Raw genomic sequence first — 14,241 nt, 5'->3', positions numbered from 1 at the left:
TCCAGTTTTTCTATTTTTGCAGCAGAATCTCACTTCGAATGCCTCAGCTCTTCACCTGGTGATTTCTCAAAGAAGCAAAACCCTTCACCCCAATGGGACTTGGTTCTGTCCCTATCTGAGTGCCCTGTCCCATTCAACTCCATCCAGGAATAGCCCAGGAAAACATAAACCTGGCTGAGATCCTGGACACCCACAGTGGTAGAAACCCTATGATTGTACCTGAGGAGGTGGGAACTCCTGAGCTGAGTCATGTTAGCGACACACATCCCCATCATATCTATAGTACCAGTAACACTGATAAAACTTTTAGCTGTGCTTATTTGGGCCTCTGATATAGCAAAATACTCTGAGAGTGCCCAGAAAGGTCAGGGACACAGGGCTGCAGACTTAGCATATAAGAATTAATCAATCATTTGCATTCTTCAAATTTGTAAAACCTCAGGGAAAGAAAATCTTTTGCAGAACATTTTTGCAAATTTCCCCATTCCCTCACTACCCAAAGAGGCTAGAAAGATGTTAAAAAATGGTGAACCAAAACTAAAAAACAAAACTATTTTCTCCAAAAGGGCAATAATGAGTTTTACTATCTCCCCTTAATGTTACAGCCCTTGAGTACATTCAACGGCTTAGAGCACCCCCTGGAGAGTTACTCTGGGGGGTGCAAGATGAGGAAGCCAGGCCTTGAGGAGCAAGCAGAAGAGATTACTTTATTCTTCCATTAAAATCTGTTTTCTTCCTTACAGAAATATGTTCATTTTAGAAAGAGAGAAAACAATCGTTGACAGAAATGAATTCAATGGAGCAATTCATCCATTCCACTCTTTTTTTTTTGGTCCTTTAGTTTTTGTTTTCTGGCCATGTCATTCAGCTTGGAGGATCTTAGTTCCCCAAACAGGGACTGAATCTGGGCCACAAGGATGAAAGTGTCGAGTCCTAACCACGGAACCATCATGGAATTCCCAATTTCTCTTATTCTTTTATTTTTCCTTTCCTTTATTCAGTTCAGTTCATTCGCTCAGTCATGTCCAACTCTTTGCAACCCCATGGATTGCAGCACACCAGGCTTCCCTGTCTGTCACCAACTCCCTGAATGTACTCAAACTCATGTCCATTGAGTCGGTGATGCCATCTAACCATCTCATCCTCTGTCGTCCCCTTCTCCTCCTGCCTTCAATCTTTCCCAGCATCAGGGTCTTTTCCAATGAGTCAGTTCTTCTAATCAGGTGGCCGATGTATTGGAGTTTCAGCTTCAGCATCAGTCCGTCCAATGAATATTCGGGACTGATTTCCTTTAGGATGGACGGTTAGATCTCCTTGCAGTCCAAGGGACTCTCAAGGTCTTCTCCAACACCAGTTCAAAAGCATCAATTCTTCGGTGCTCAGCTTTCTTTATAGTCCAACTCTCGCATCCATACATGACTGCTGGAAAAACAATAGCCTTGACTAGATGGACCTATGTTGGTAGTTTCTCTGCTTTTTAATATATGGTCTAGGTTTGTCATAGCTTTTCTTCCAAGGAGCAAGTGTCTTTTAATTTCATGGCTGCAGTCACCATCTGCAGTGATTTTGGCAACCCAAAAATAAAGTCTCTCACTGTTTCCATTGTTTCCCCATCTATTTACCATGAAGTGATGGGACTGGATGCCATGATCTTAGTTTTCTGAATGTTGAGTTTTAAAGCCAACTTTTTCACTCTCCTCTTTCACTTTCATCAAGAGGCTCTTTAGTTCTTCTTTGCTTTTTGCCATAAGGGTGGTGTCATCTGCGTATCTGAGGTTATTGATATTTCTCCCAAGCAATCTTGATTCCAGCTTGTGCTTCATCCAGCCCGGCATTTCACATAATGTACTCAAATTTTCATAAACCTCCACATGGATCCCAGACTCACCCTGGGAACTGGACTAATAGTTTCTCGGGAATATGTGGATATGGGGCTAACGGGGAAAATTCTTACTTGACAGGTTCTGCTTTTGTATTTTTAAAGTGCATGTGCTAGAGTATACGTGTGTATACATTTCATGGTTATTATTATTTTGGGGACTATTTCATGAAATCAAGTGAGACCAGATCTCTCCGTAGAAATGTTCATTTCAGTCACCTTTCAGTTGCCTTCAAAAATTCATTTACCAAGTGATAAACTATCCAAACATATATTATAAGAAGAGAAAGAAACACCAGACCCCCCCTTCCTAGCTCTCTCTCTCTCATCCTTGCAGGGAAGGCCATGAGAGGACACAGAGAGAAGGTGCCCGTCTGTAGGCCAGGAAGAGGGTTCTCACCAGAAACTAACTCTGACAGCACCTTGATCTTGGACTTCTTGTCTCCAAAACTGTGAGAAAATAAATTCCTGTTGTTTAAACCACCCAACTCGGGGCTTTCCTGGTGGTCCAGTGGTTAAGACTCCATGCTTCCATTGCAAGAGTCACAAGTTCATTCCCTGGTTGGGGAACTAAGATTCCACATGCCATGTAGCCAAAAAAAAAAAAGAATGTGCTTAGGTTTGATCCATGGTTCAGGAGGATCCCCTGTAGAAGGACATGGCTACCCACTCTGGTATTCTTGCCTGGAGGATCCCATGGACAGAGGAGGATGGCAGACCACAGTCCATGGAGTCGCAAAGAGTCAGACACAACTGAGTGATTAAACATGACAACAAGCCATCCAGTGTGTCATATTTTGTTACGGCAACCTGAGTAAACTAATACAATGGATAAATCGCAGCAAAAGCGGGAGATGGGAGAGGGCATCAGAGTGACTGCATTTTACAGAACGTGTACTCTTTGGGAGTAAAATAAAGATACAGAGTATCGTCATCAAGCACATACTTTACATAGCAGAGCATACATGTTAAAGACAAAAGAGTAACTAAAAGGAAGGAAAGAATATTTTTCCTCTGATCTCAACACTTCTGACCCCAAATGTGTGCAGGTTTTTTCTCAACACTAATTCTTCGTGTTGTCTGGATGTCCCAGAATTCAGTGATGATACTAACTGCCTGGAGTTCGCGCAGACTATATAGGTTAAGGGCTCAGTTCTACAAGACTGCCTCTGCTTCAGATGCCAGTCACGGTCTCAGGTTGACACCCAGAGCTCTCTGATTTACTTGGCTACTAATGGGGGTTCCCACAACCTTCTCCTCAGGCTTAATAACTTGCTATAGGGAAACACATTTATCAATTTATTATGAAGGATATAATAATGGATACAGATGAACAGTCAGATAAGTAAGTACATAAGGTGAGAACCAGAAATGTTCCAGGGGCAGTGGAATTGGGATGAGTCACCCTCTTGGCACAAGGATATGTTTCCCAACTCACTCCTTTTTAATTAATTTTGGCTGTGCTGGGTCTTGGCTGCTGTGTGGGCCTTTCTCTAGTTATGGCAAGTTGGGGCTACTCTAGTTGCGATGTGTGGATCCTGGACCAGGGGTCAAACCTGTGTCTCCTACAGTGGCAGGTGGATTCTTTACCAATGAGCCACCAGAGAAGTCCCTATGATTGATGATTAATCAATCTGCAGTCCCTCTCCTCCCAGGAGGATGGCAGGGGCTGAAAGTTCCAAGCTTCTAGTCAAGTTTGACCTTCCTGGTGACCAGCCACCCATGAGTCTAGCAAGACTTGTCTCATTAGCACAAAAGATGTTTCTATCACCTAGGAACTTCCAAGGGATTTAGGAACTCTGTGTCAGGAACCAAGAGCAGGGACCAAAGATATATTTCTTACTATGTCACAGTAACCAACAGAAGAATAAAAATAGAATGTATATATTCAAAACTGGTGAATGGAAAACAAGGGAATAAAGAAAACTCAATTTGGAAAGGCAGGAAAGAGGGGAAAAAGAAGCAAAGACAAAGAGATAAAGCACAGAAAATGAAGATCAGTAAATAAGATGATAGAAAATAAACAAACATGAATCAGCAGTTACAAATTTACCTTAAACATGGAGTGGTTTTAAAAAGCACATAAAACCTGCATCCCAGCAGAATCCAGATAAGATGGCTTAGGGACAAACCACGTAGGGAGGTGGAATTCAGGAAATAAACAGGCAAGAAAAACAGAGAGAAGCTGTTGCTACTCTCAGGCTGGAAATGACAGGAGGAATAAGTTTTGTCAGACCCCAGAGTATGCTTGAACCCCGAGGAGAGATCTCCATCAGCCATGGAGGAACATGGCTTCCACCAGATAATGGAGCTTAGATGGAGGAGGGCGGACCAAGAAATACTTGACCTCTTTCTTCTCCATTCTACAACTCCTGCCTCCCACTGGTGACCTAACCACAAGGCAGCTGGCAAGAGAGCTTGGCTGATGCAGTCTGTGGGCCAGAGCAGGGAAGAGAAGGCGGGGAATGTATCTGGGGTTGGGGCAAATGGCACGGCAATCTTCATACTGGATAGGAAGGACTTTAAGACAGTAAACATTATTAGGGATAAAGAGGAATTTTGCTTAATGGTAACAGGAACAAGTCACCTGGAAGATATAACAGTCCTGTACCTGTATGAAACTAACAGCATAGGCTTCTCATATAAAAATAAAACACCACAGGGGTTATAAGGAGATAACAGCAAATATACTCTCATGTGGGAGGTTTTAAAATATCTCTCCCAGAAAGTGATAAACCCAACAGACGACACTTTTTAAGTCTATAGAAAATTTGAACAACACAAAAAGCTTCATATAATGGATGTATATCATCTTCTACTCCCAATAATTTAAAACATACAGTGTTACTGAAAATCTTACAAATGTCCTTCAGCTGGTGAATGGATAAACAGACTGTGGAATATCCATACAATGAAATACAATCCGGCAATAAAAATGCATGAATTATTGACACATGCAACCATGTGGATGAACCTCAAATGCATTATGCGACATAAAAGTAGTCGGACTGAACAAGTCACATAGTTTATGATTTTATTTACATGACATTCTGCTGCTGCTGCTGCTGCTAAGTCGCTTCAGTCGTGTCCGACTCTGTGCGACCCCATAGACGGCAGCCCACCAGGCTCCACCGTCCTTGGGATTCTCCAGGCAAGAACACTGGAGTGGGTTGTCATTTCCTTCTCCAATGCATGAAAGTGAAAAGTGAAAGCGAAGTTCTTAGAGAAAGCAAAATGAAAGGAGCAGAAGACAGATTAGAGATTGCCAGGTGCTTTGGCGACGAGGGAAGAGGTTGGCTACAAAAGAGCAGTAGAGGTTGCTAGAATGGCTCTGGTTCTATTGCGGTAGGCAGTCACTGGACTCTGCTCATTTGCTAAAACTTAAAAACTATACTCCAAAACCAGGAACATTATGCATATAAACATTTTCCAACTGAATCCTAAAAGCATTAGTCTATTCATGCTAAGTTGCCTCAGTCATGTCTGACTCTTTGCAACCCTATGGACTGTAGTCTGCCAGGATCCTCTGTCCATGGAACTCTCCAAGCAAGAATATTGGAGTGGATTGCCATGCTCTGCTCCAGGGGATCTTCCTGACCCAGGGATCAAACCTGCGTCTCTTATGTCTCCTGCACTGGCAGGCAGGTTCTTTACACCAGTGCCATCGGGAGTCCGATAAATTATCTACACTTTTGACAAAGTACGTGACCACAAAGGCAATATTAAAGCAGGCAATATTAAAACTATCATACACACTAAATTCACTAACTACAGTATAATATAAACTCTAAAGCAATTATAAAAATTTTGCTCCCAGGGAATTTGGGGGAGAATGGATACATGTATATGTATGGCTGAGTCCCTTTGCTGTTCACCTGGAACTATCACAGCATTGTTAAGCTGCTATACCCCAGTACAAAATAAAAAGTTTAAAAAAAGAAAAATTTTGCTCCCAAACCTCATACTTTTGGAAACTAAGAAAAGACATTTTTAAAAAATCAATGGATCAAAGAATATCATAATATAAATCACAAAATATTTAGCACTGAATAATAACAAAAATGTTCTTTATGAAAACTTGTGGAACGTAGCTGAAGTGGCATTTGTAGTAAAGAGCGTAGCCTTGGAATGTAATCACAGATATATTTATATAGAAGACAGGAATTTTACAAAATAATAAGCTAACTATTTTGCTCAAGAAGTTAAAAAGGACAACAAAAATTTTTAAGTAGAAAGGAGGAATTCTTTTTTAAAAATTAGCTGTAATTGTAAACAAAGGCACCTTGTAGAGAAGACTGTTAATAAAATAACAATAGAACTGTGGCTATAGCCAAACAAGAAAACTATGAGAATAATGTAGGAGCCAATCAAGCAGGAAAAAAGATAATTTAAAGCCGGTCAAGTGAAGAAGGAAGTTAGGCATATTCCAACAAGGAGTGTAGAATTTCATTCCCCTAAATCAGGTGATAAAAAATGGAAAGAGATTGCAATCAAAATTGGTGCCCAAAGGGACAAGTGAAGCACTTGTTTATAAATCTTACCCCACCTGAAAGGTTTTGACTGGGCTGCTCATGCCTGCCCAGTCCCTGGCATAGACAGGGCCCAAGTCTAAGGGAGATTTAGTATGTACCAATCTATGACTCAGGTAGAACTGGCCTAGAACACAAGTTCCTCAGACCCCAAAGAGGTTTTATTTTTCAGGGGTTTTAACTACCATGGTTAGATAGCATCACTGACTCAATGGATATAAATTTGAGCAAACCCCAGGAGATAGTGGAGAACAAAGGAGCCTGGCATGCTACAGTGTATGGGGTCACAAAGAGTCAGACATGACTTATCCATAAACAACAGCAACAAAATAGATAACAACATGGATAAACCTCAGAGGGGGAAATCTTTCGAATGAAAAAGGCAAGTGGCAAAATAATAGTATATACAATATCAGTAAATTTTTTAAGGCAGAAAAAAAATTGGCAGAAGCAGATCTTTGAATGCCAGGTTGATAGACATTTCAGTAGGCAGTGAGAATTGATTGTTGAATGAATGAATCGTCAAAAGATTTTGAGCCAGAAACCGACAGTTGTGCTATAAGAATTATCCAGAAGGTTCTAAACTGGAGTCCACAGACAAAACTCAGGGGGCTTACGTCCTTGCATGGGGCAGGGGGGTATACTTTTTTATCTTCAGGAAATGGAGTGCTTCCTTCAGTTATGAATATAGTCAACAAAGCATAATGGTATTGGCAAGATCTGTGATTTTGTCACCAAGAGAAATCACAGATATTTTCATGTCGCATTACCTCATCACACTTTGAAATTAAACCAGGCATTAGATCTGCTACTGGACCTCATGACTTAATGAGCTAATAAAGAAGTATATACAACACAAGTCTGATTTTTTAAACATTTTAAAAATGCATTTCAACATAAAGATTTCTTTGCAAATCTATGTGCTTTATTTATACATTAAAAAAAAACACAAAAACGATTCTGAGAATGTCCATCAGCTTCACCAGACTGCAAAAAGGGTCCATGATTGCAAAAAAAAAAAAAAAAAAAGTGAAAACTAAGTAAGATGGCTAAGAGGGGAAGGTGGGGCAGATCCTTGGAGGCTGGGAAAAAGTCTGCACCAGTGATAAGAGAGCTGGAATGAGAGGGTGAAGGACAGGAGTGAACTCAATCCCCCAGGTGTCACTCATTTCCTGCCCAGACCCGGCACCTCGAACAGTGCTTGGAACATGAGGCCACTAAATCAAATTTTTTAAATGAATGGAAAATGGAAGTGGCATGGAGGCAATTGTGAGGTGGAATATACTGGGCTGGTCCACTGAGTGGGCTTATGAGTGTAGAAGAAAGAAGGGTCAAAGGCGTAGAAGGTGTTGCACGAAAGCTGGGGCTTTCAGTGAGGTCTGGCACTGGAGTAGGTGTAGGAGGTTGGAGACTCGCAGTGAGCTACCACAGGGGAAGGATTTATTCATCTTCTGAGCCTCCACATCACCTGGAATCACACACTGATCTTAAGTTTTAATTTCACCCTTCTGGTTCTAAATTGCTTTTCTCCTTTATAAATGAGACTCTAGAGCCATTGTCCCAAAGCACATTTGTCAATCTTCCTGATTGTCTTCCACAAAAGCATGTTGGAACAAAGTTTTTCTAGCCCAGAACACTTAATGCAAGGCATGACTTGCCCTATATGATACCACCCAGGCAAGTCTTGGATCCGGGACCAGAATCATAAAATTTAAGAAGAGGCAATTGGCTTTCATAATGGTTAATTTTGTGTGTTAGCTTGACTGGATCTTCAAATGCTCAGCTGGTTAAACAAATACTGGCAGAATAGGGACAGTGTACTTTCTGCATGACTGTCTTAGAGCTGGGACATTAGTCTTCTATCTTCAGACACGGACTCAAACTGAAACATCGAAATTACACCATCAGCTCTCCTGGTTCTCAGGCCTTCAGCCTCAGACTAGAAGTACAGCATTGGTTCTCCTGGTTTCTAGCTTGTCAAAAATAGCAGATCCTGGGACTTCTCAGCCTTCATAACCACATGAGCCAATTCCTCACAATAACTCCAACTATATATATATATATATATATATGCTCTAAATCATCCACATAAAAATGTTACATACCATAAGTTCAGAGAAAAACTGCTCCTTTTGCTTTACTTTAATTCATTAGAGCAGCAGAAGAACATTAAGAAACATGAGGTGATGCATTGCAGTGGGATTTAAGTTTGGTTCAAACAGTGAAGGTGAGGACTGCTTTAGAAGAGAGCAGGAATTAAGGTCATCTGGGGCATATGCTCACACACACCTGTTCCACTTCCTCCTTAACCATTCTTCATGACCTCTGGCAATTTGGCTTCCACCGTGAGGCTCCATTATTAGACCTTTACTCCTGGTCATCTCTAGTCTCTCTCCAAACTCCAACCATTCCCATCCACTAATGATGTATATCTCTAGCCTTAAGCTTTCAAAAATAGTGGAATCATAGACAGATGATAACTACTGTCTCCATTTCACAGGTTAAAAACAACAACAACAACAACAACCTGAGGTTCCAGGAAGTCTAGAGATGTGTTCAGGGTCATGTACCTGCTGGTAATTAGAGCTGAGACTAAGAAGTCAGGTTTCCTAAATATTAGTTTAACATCCCTTTGGATAACCCGGCTGTCCCTCTGGTCTATGAGCAACTATGAACTATCTCCAATTAGATATGCTTTGTTCAACTCAAAGACTTCAAGCTGCAACATGCAGTCAGAAAGACAGCAGTAGCTTGTAAAAATGCTGAGTCTTAAATGGAAAACTGGGGAAAAGTATGTGTCATATAAGACAGTCAAAGGGTTAATATCCTCCATTTGTAAGACAGCATTCTGTCCATTTGACTTATATTTATTGAGAATTTACTAGCTGCTTGACTGTGGTAGACACTAAGAATATCATGGTGAGTAAAAATAGCATGGTTTTTACTTGCATGGGATTTACCATCTAGTAGGCAGAGACAGACTCATCAGAAATCATTATTGCGGAAGACAGTCACATGCAGCTTCCTGCCTCCTGCCTGGAAGGGTTGCCCTGGGCCTGGAACACTTCCTTACAAAGAGAGAAAAAGCCCTACAGCCTGAACCAGCCATACTTCTTTGTTTTGGAACATCTTCTCCTGTTCCAGGTTTGATGTGTACTTTTTTGTTCTGCTTGGGCATCTGGCTCATTGGCCCTCAGGCATGTCCCCACCTTTTTGAATTTCAAACCCATGTGCGGGAGAGGGTGTCCTTCAACTGCAGCAGAAAAGGGGTCCATGCACCATCTCCCTGTCTTACTCTGGGCTGTGGAGTGAGACCTGCTGACCACAGGGGATGGATGCTGGCTGTTAAAGCTGCTCTTGTTCTGTCTCTTTACGGGGCGAAAGCATTGTTCCATCCAGAGCCTGTGTAAGTTCTCTCTTTCTTGGCAACCCTGACACCTGCAAACCATGCAGTGGGTTGACACCCTGGTACTGCTGCTCCTGGTGGAAGGCAACAGGTGTCACTTGCTCCACAACTGCCATAATGAAACCACAGCTGAAGGAAAGAAAAGCCCACTGAGGGAGCATGTAACTGAAGGGTGGATGCGACTGAGCTGAGAATGGAAGTATAAACCAGAACTAGTTAGGGAAAAATAAAAGAAGAGGCAGACACTACCCTGTCCCTTAGGCAAAGGCAAAGGAAATTATGTGCAACTGGCCTATGGCAGGAGGAAATATATTTGAAAAACTGGAGATTTCCCTGGTGGACCAATGGCTAAGACTCCACATTCCCAATGCAGGGGGTCCAGGTTCAATCCCTGGGCAGGGAACTAGATCCCACATGCCACAACAAAGCGTTTGCACACCGCAACTAAAGATCCCGTATGCCACAACTAAGACCCGGTCCAGCCAAATTAACAAATTTACTCAGCCGTTAAAAAGAATTCATTTGACTCAGTTCTGATGAGATGGACGAAACTGGAGCCGATTATACAGAGTGAAGTAAGCCAGAAAGAAAAACACCAATACAGTATACTAACACATATATATGGAATTTAGAAAGATGGCAATGACGACCCTGTATGCAAGACAGGAAAAAAGACACAGCTGTGTATAACGGACTTTTGGACTCAGAGGGAGAGGGAGAGGGTGGGATGATATGGGAGAATGGCATTCTATCATGTATACTATCATGTAAGAATTGAATCGCTAGTCTATGTCTGACGCAGGATACAGCATGCTTGGGGCTGGTGCATGGGGATGACCCACAGAGATGTTATGGGGAGGAAGGTGGGAGGGGGGTTCATGTTTGGGAACACATGTAAGAATTAAAGATTTTAAAATTAAAAAAATAAAAAAAAAATAAAGAAAGCTGGTGTGCCCTCGGGGCATAAAATAAGAAGAGGATGAGACTAAAAGAGGTAGAGAAAGGAAGGTTGGGACCAGACAGAGCAGGACCTTTTAGGTTATATTGAGGATTTGAGTCTGTATCGGTTGAGAAATGGCTGGCACAGAAGTGTCTGTTAAGGACGGGGCTGACACAGTGAGATTTGTCTTTTGAAAAGAGGAGGGTGGCAGTGATGGGAAAATGGATTGGAAAGGAAGAAAGTGAGACCACTGCCCATGTCCAGGAGAGAGACAAGGGTAGCTTAGGCCAGTGGTTCTCAAACTGAGAAATTTTACCCCTTAGAAAACACTTGGCAATGTCTGGAGACATTTTTGGTTGTTCCACTATGTGTGGAGCGATGTCACTGGCATTTAGTGGGTGAAGATCAGGGATGTTACTAAATTATGATACACAGAACTGACTCCACAACAAAGGATTATCTGGCCTGAAATACAAATAGTGCCAAAGACCGGGAAACCCTTGCTCAGACTGTGGTGGTGGTGAAGATAGAGTACATACTGCAGAGATAATATCCACATATTGCAGGTTAATATCCACAGTAATTAGTGGCTGATTATGAGGAATGAGGGAAAGATTATCAAAGATAACCCTCAGGTTGCTGGCTTGCCCAAGTGGATGAGCAGGAGTGGCATCCACTGAAATAAGAAAATTTTGGAGGTGGTGATAATCTGGTAGGAGAAGATAAGGAATTCAGCTTGAAGCCTCATAAACTGAGATGCCTTTAAAAGACATCCAAAGAAGTCAAACAGCCAGTTCTCTAAGTCTACAGCTCAAGGTGGGAATTCTGAGCAGGAGACATGTATTGGAGGGGCTTTTGTGAATAGAAGAGAAGGTGTGGGCATGGATGAGATTACCTAAGAAGGGAGTACAAAGCGAGGAGGAAAGAGGGCCCAGGACTACTTGTTGAGAAACTCTTGGGAGAAGAGCACAAACTAGCAAAAAGCTTCGAGGAGGTGGGAACAAAACCAGGGCATGTCACATCCCAGAAGCTTCAAAAAGGCCTGTTTTCCCCACAGCTTCTCCAACATGGAGTATCACTGATCTTTTTTGGTGGTGGTGTTATATTCATTAGTTTGTTGTATTTTTAGATTTTATATATAAGTGATATCAACAGTACTTTGTTTCTCTCGGACTTATTTCACTAACCACAATGCTCTCCAAGTCCATCCATTTGCTGCAAATGGCAAAATTTTGTTGTTTTTATGGGTAATACTATACACACACCCATACACATCACCATTTCCTTAACCATTTATCTGCCGATGGACACTGAGGTAGCTTCCATATTTTGGTTATTATAAGTAGTGCTGCTATGAACATTGGGGTGCATGTATCCTTTCCAACTTAGGGAAACTGCTGGATCTTATGGTAGCTTTATTTTTAGCTTTTTTGAAGAACCTCCATACTGTTTTCCACAGTAGCTGCACCAGTTTACATTCCTATCAACCATGTATGAGGGTTCCCCTTTCTGCACATCCTCACCAACATTTGTTTTTGTGCTCTTGTTGATGAAAGTCATCCACAGATAGTTTTAGCTTTGCTATTACTTGGCTTAAAAAGTCTAATTTAAAGATGTCAAAGTTTTAGGCCCAGGAAACTCTTCTCAGCTGCTGGGAAACCCTAGGGGATGCTAAGGTCAGTTACTCATCCCTTCGAGCCAGTGTTGACCTCAGGTCTAGGGGCAGCGTCAGTAGCTGTTTGCGGGTTTATGACCCCCTGGGTGCAGAGAGTCCTTCATCTTTCAGTCCTAAGCCTTGTGTTTCATTGACACACAGCTTTCAATGAAAAGAAGCCTTGCAATTCAGCAAGTATTTACTGAATGCCCCACTCTAGACTCTGTTCAAATCCTGTTCAACAGTCCATGTCCATCAGACTTAGGTGAATGACTGGTGCCCTTGCATGCTCTGTGTGTGTGTGCACCCACATACACACACCCAGCTTGGGACCCTAGTCTTTGGGCTCAAAAGTCTCAGAAAACAGGGGTATTGTTCTCTGAAGGCCCTTTTGTCTCATGAAGGGTTTGGCCCTACCTGCACAGGACAGAAAACTAGTGGCGCACAGGACCTAACTCCCAAGGACACTGTCGAGGTCTCAGCAATTCCTTTCAAAAATTCAGGAGCCACAAAGAGGGATGATTCAACAGAAGCCTGCTTATTATGCATCTTGCTGGGATCATTCCAAGAGTCCTTGGGGGTCACTCAGAGGGGCCACAAGGCTACCTGCTGGTGCATTAGAAACAGACTCCTGGGGCATGTGAATGGCTGCATCTTCGTCACTTTTCCTATTTGGCCTCTTCTAAGAAGTGCTTGGACTGAATTTTGACCTATAAAATGCAGTGAGGGAGAGCATTGCTCAGTAAGTAGTGAGAATGTCCCTGGGCATAGTGAAGGCAGTTCTGCTAAACTAAGAGGGAAGGACTCTGATTACTTTGCTCTCCTGGTCCAAGTGACCCAGGGGCCAGTCTGCTTATCTGTCTCACCCCCACCATTACAGGTGTTTACAGGTGTCCTCGACGTCGCGGAAAGATGACGCACAGCCACAGAGTGCCTAGTCTCTGCCCTGCCCTGACCCCACTTCCCCTCTACTGAGGCTTGGGGTAATAGTGAAAGAAACTAACAGATAAGTCAAAAGGCTCTTGGCCTTGACATAAAAGAGGGCAGCACGTAGAAGACATCACCCCCGCCCCACTTTTCCCAGGTAGGCCCGGGCGGGATCGCTAGAGAAGAGCCAAGGCCCCGCTGCGGTTCCCAAACCTCCCCGCCCCCACTCCGCATGATAGTGAACTAGAAGAGGGAAGGTGAAGAGGTGCTTGGCCAGGACCAGGGGGCGGGCCTAGGACACGGAAGCCCCGCCCCGCCCCGCCCTCGCCCCGCCTCCGCAGGAGCCCCTGGCGCTCTGGCTGCCTGCTAGCACTGCAGCAGCGCCAGTCGCCTTCCTCCGGTCGTCTACGCACAGGTGAGGAGAGGACCCCGCGTCTGAGCCGCTGCAGGAGTGGGAAGCTTCGTGGGGCTGAAATCTGGAAGGGAAGGAAACGGAATCGAAATCCTCAGGGGGCCGGAGGGAGGGACAGAAGTACGCGTGCCCCACGTCCTCGGGCCGTGGGGAGGTGATCCATGCGGCCCCCGGAGAGAGCGCTTCTTCGGGTCCAAAGGAGAGCCGGGAGCTTGTATGCCTTGACTGTTGTGGGGATTCAGTCCAGAGTGGGGCCTCCTAGATCCTGGGGCGCTGGATGCCGGGGACCCGACATCCTCTTGCAATGGTCGCCAGGCAGCAGCGACAGATACTCGTCCTGGATCTTGAAAGGGCGACCTCGGGCTCGCAAGCCGCGAACACACAAAGAAACCTCCCTTGCTGGCGTGCTTTGAAAAACAGCCCTGCCTCAGACTGTGAATGTTGATAATAGGTTGAAGATTTGTTCTGCCCCAGGAGGTGTGTACAGGTGGGAA

Source organism: Budorcas taxicolor, chromosome 1 (assembly GCF_023091745.1).
Source record: "Budorcas taxicolor isolate Tak-1 chromosome 1, Takin1.1, whole genome shotgun sequence".
Lineage (NCBI taxonomy): Eukaryota > Metazoa > Chordata > Mammalia > Artiodactyla > Bovidae > Budorcas > Budorcas taxicolor.
This window is presented reverse-complemented; position numbering follows the sequence as displayed.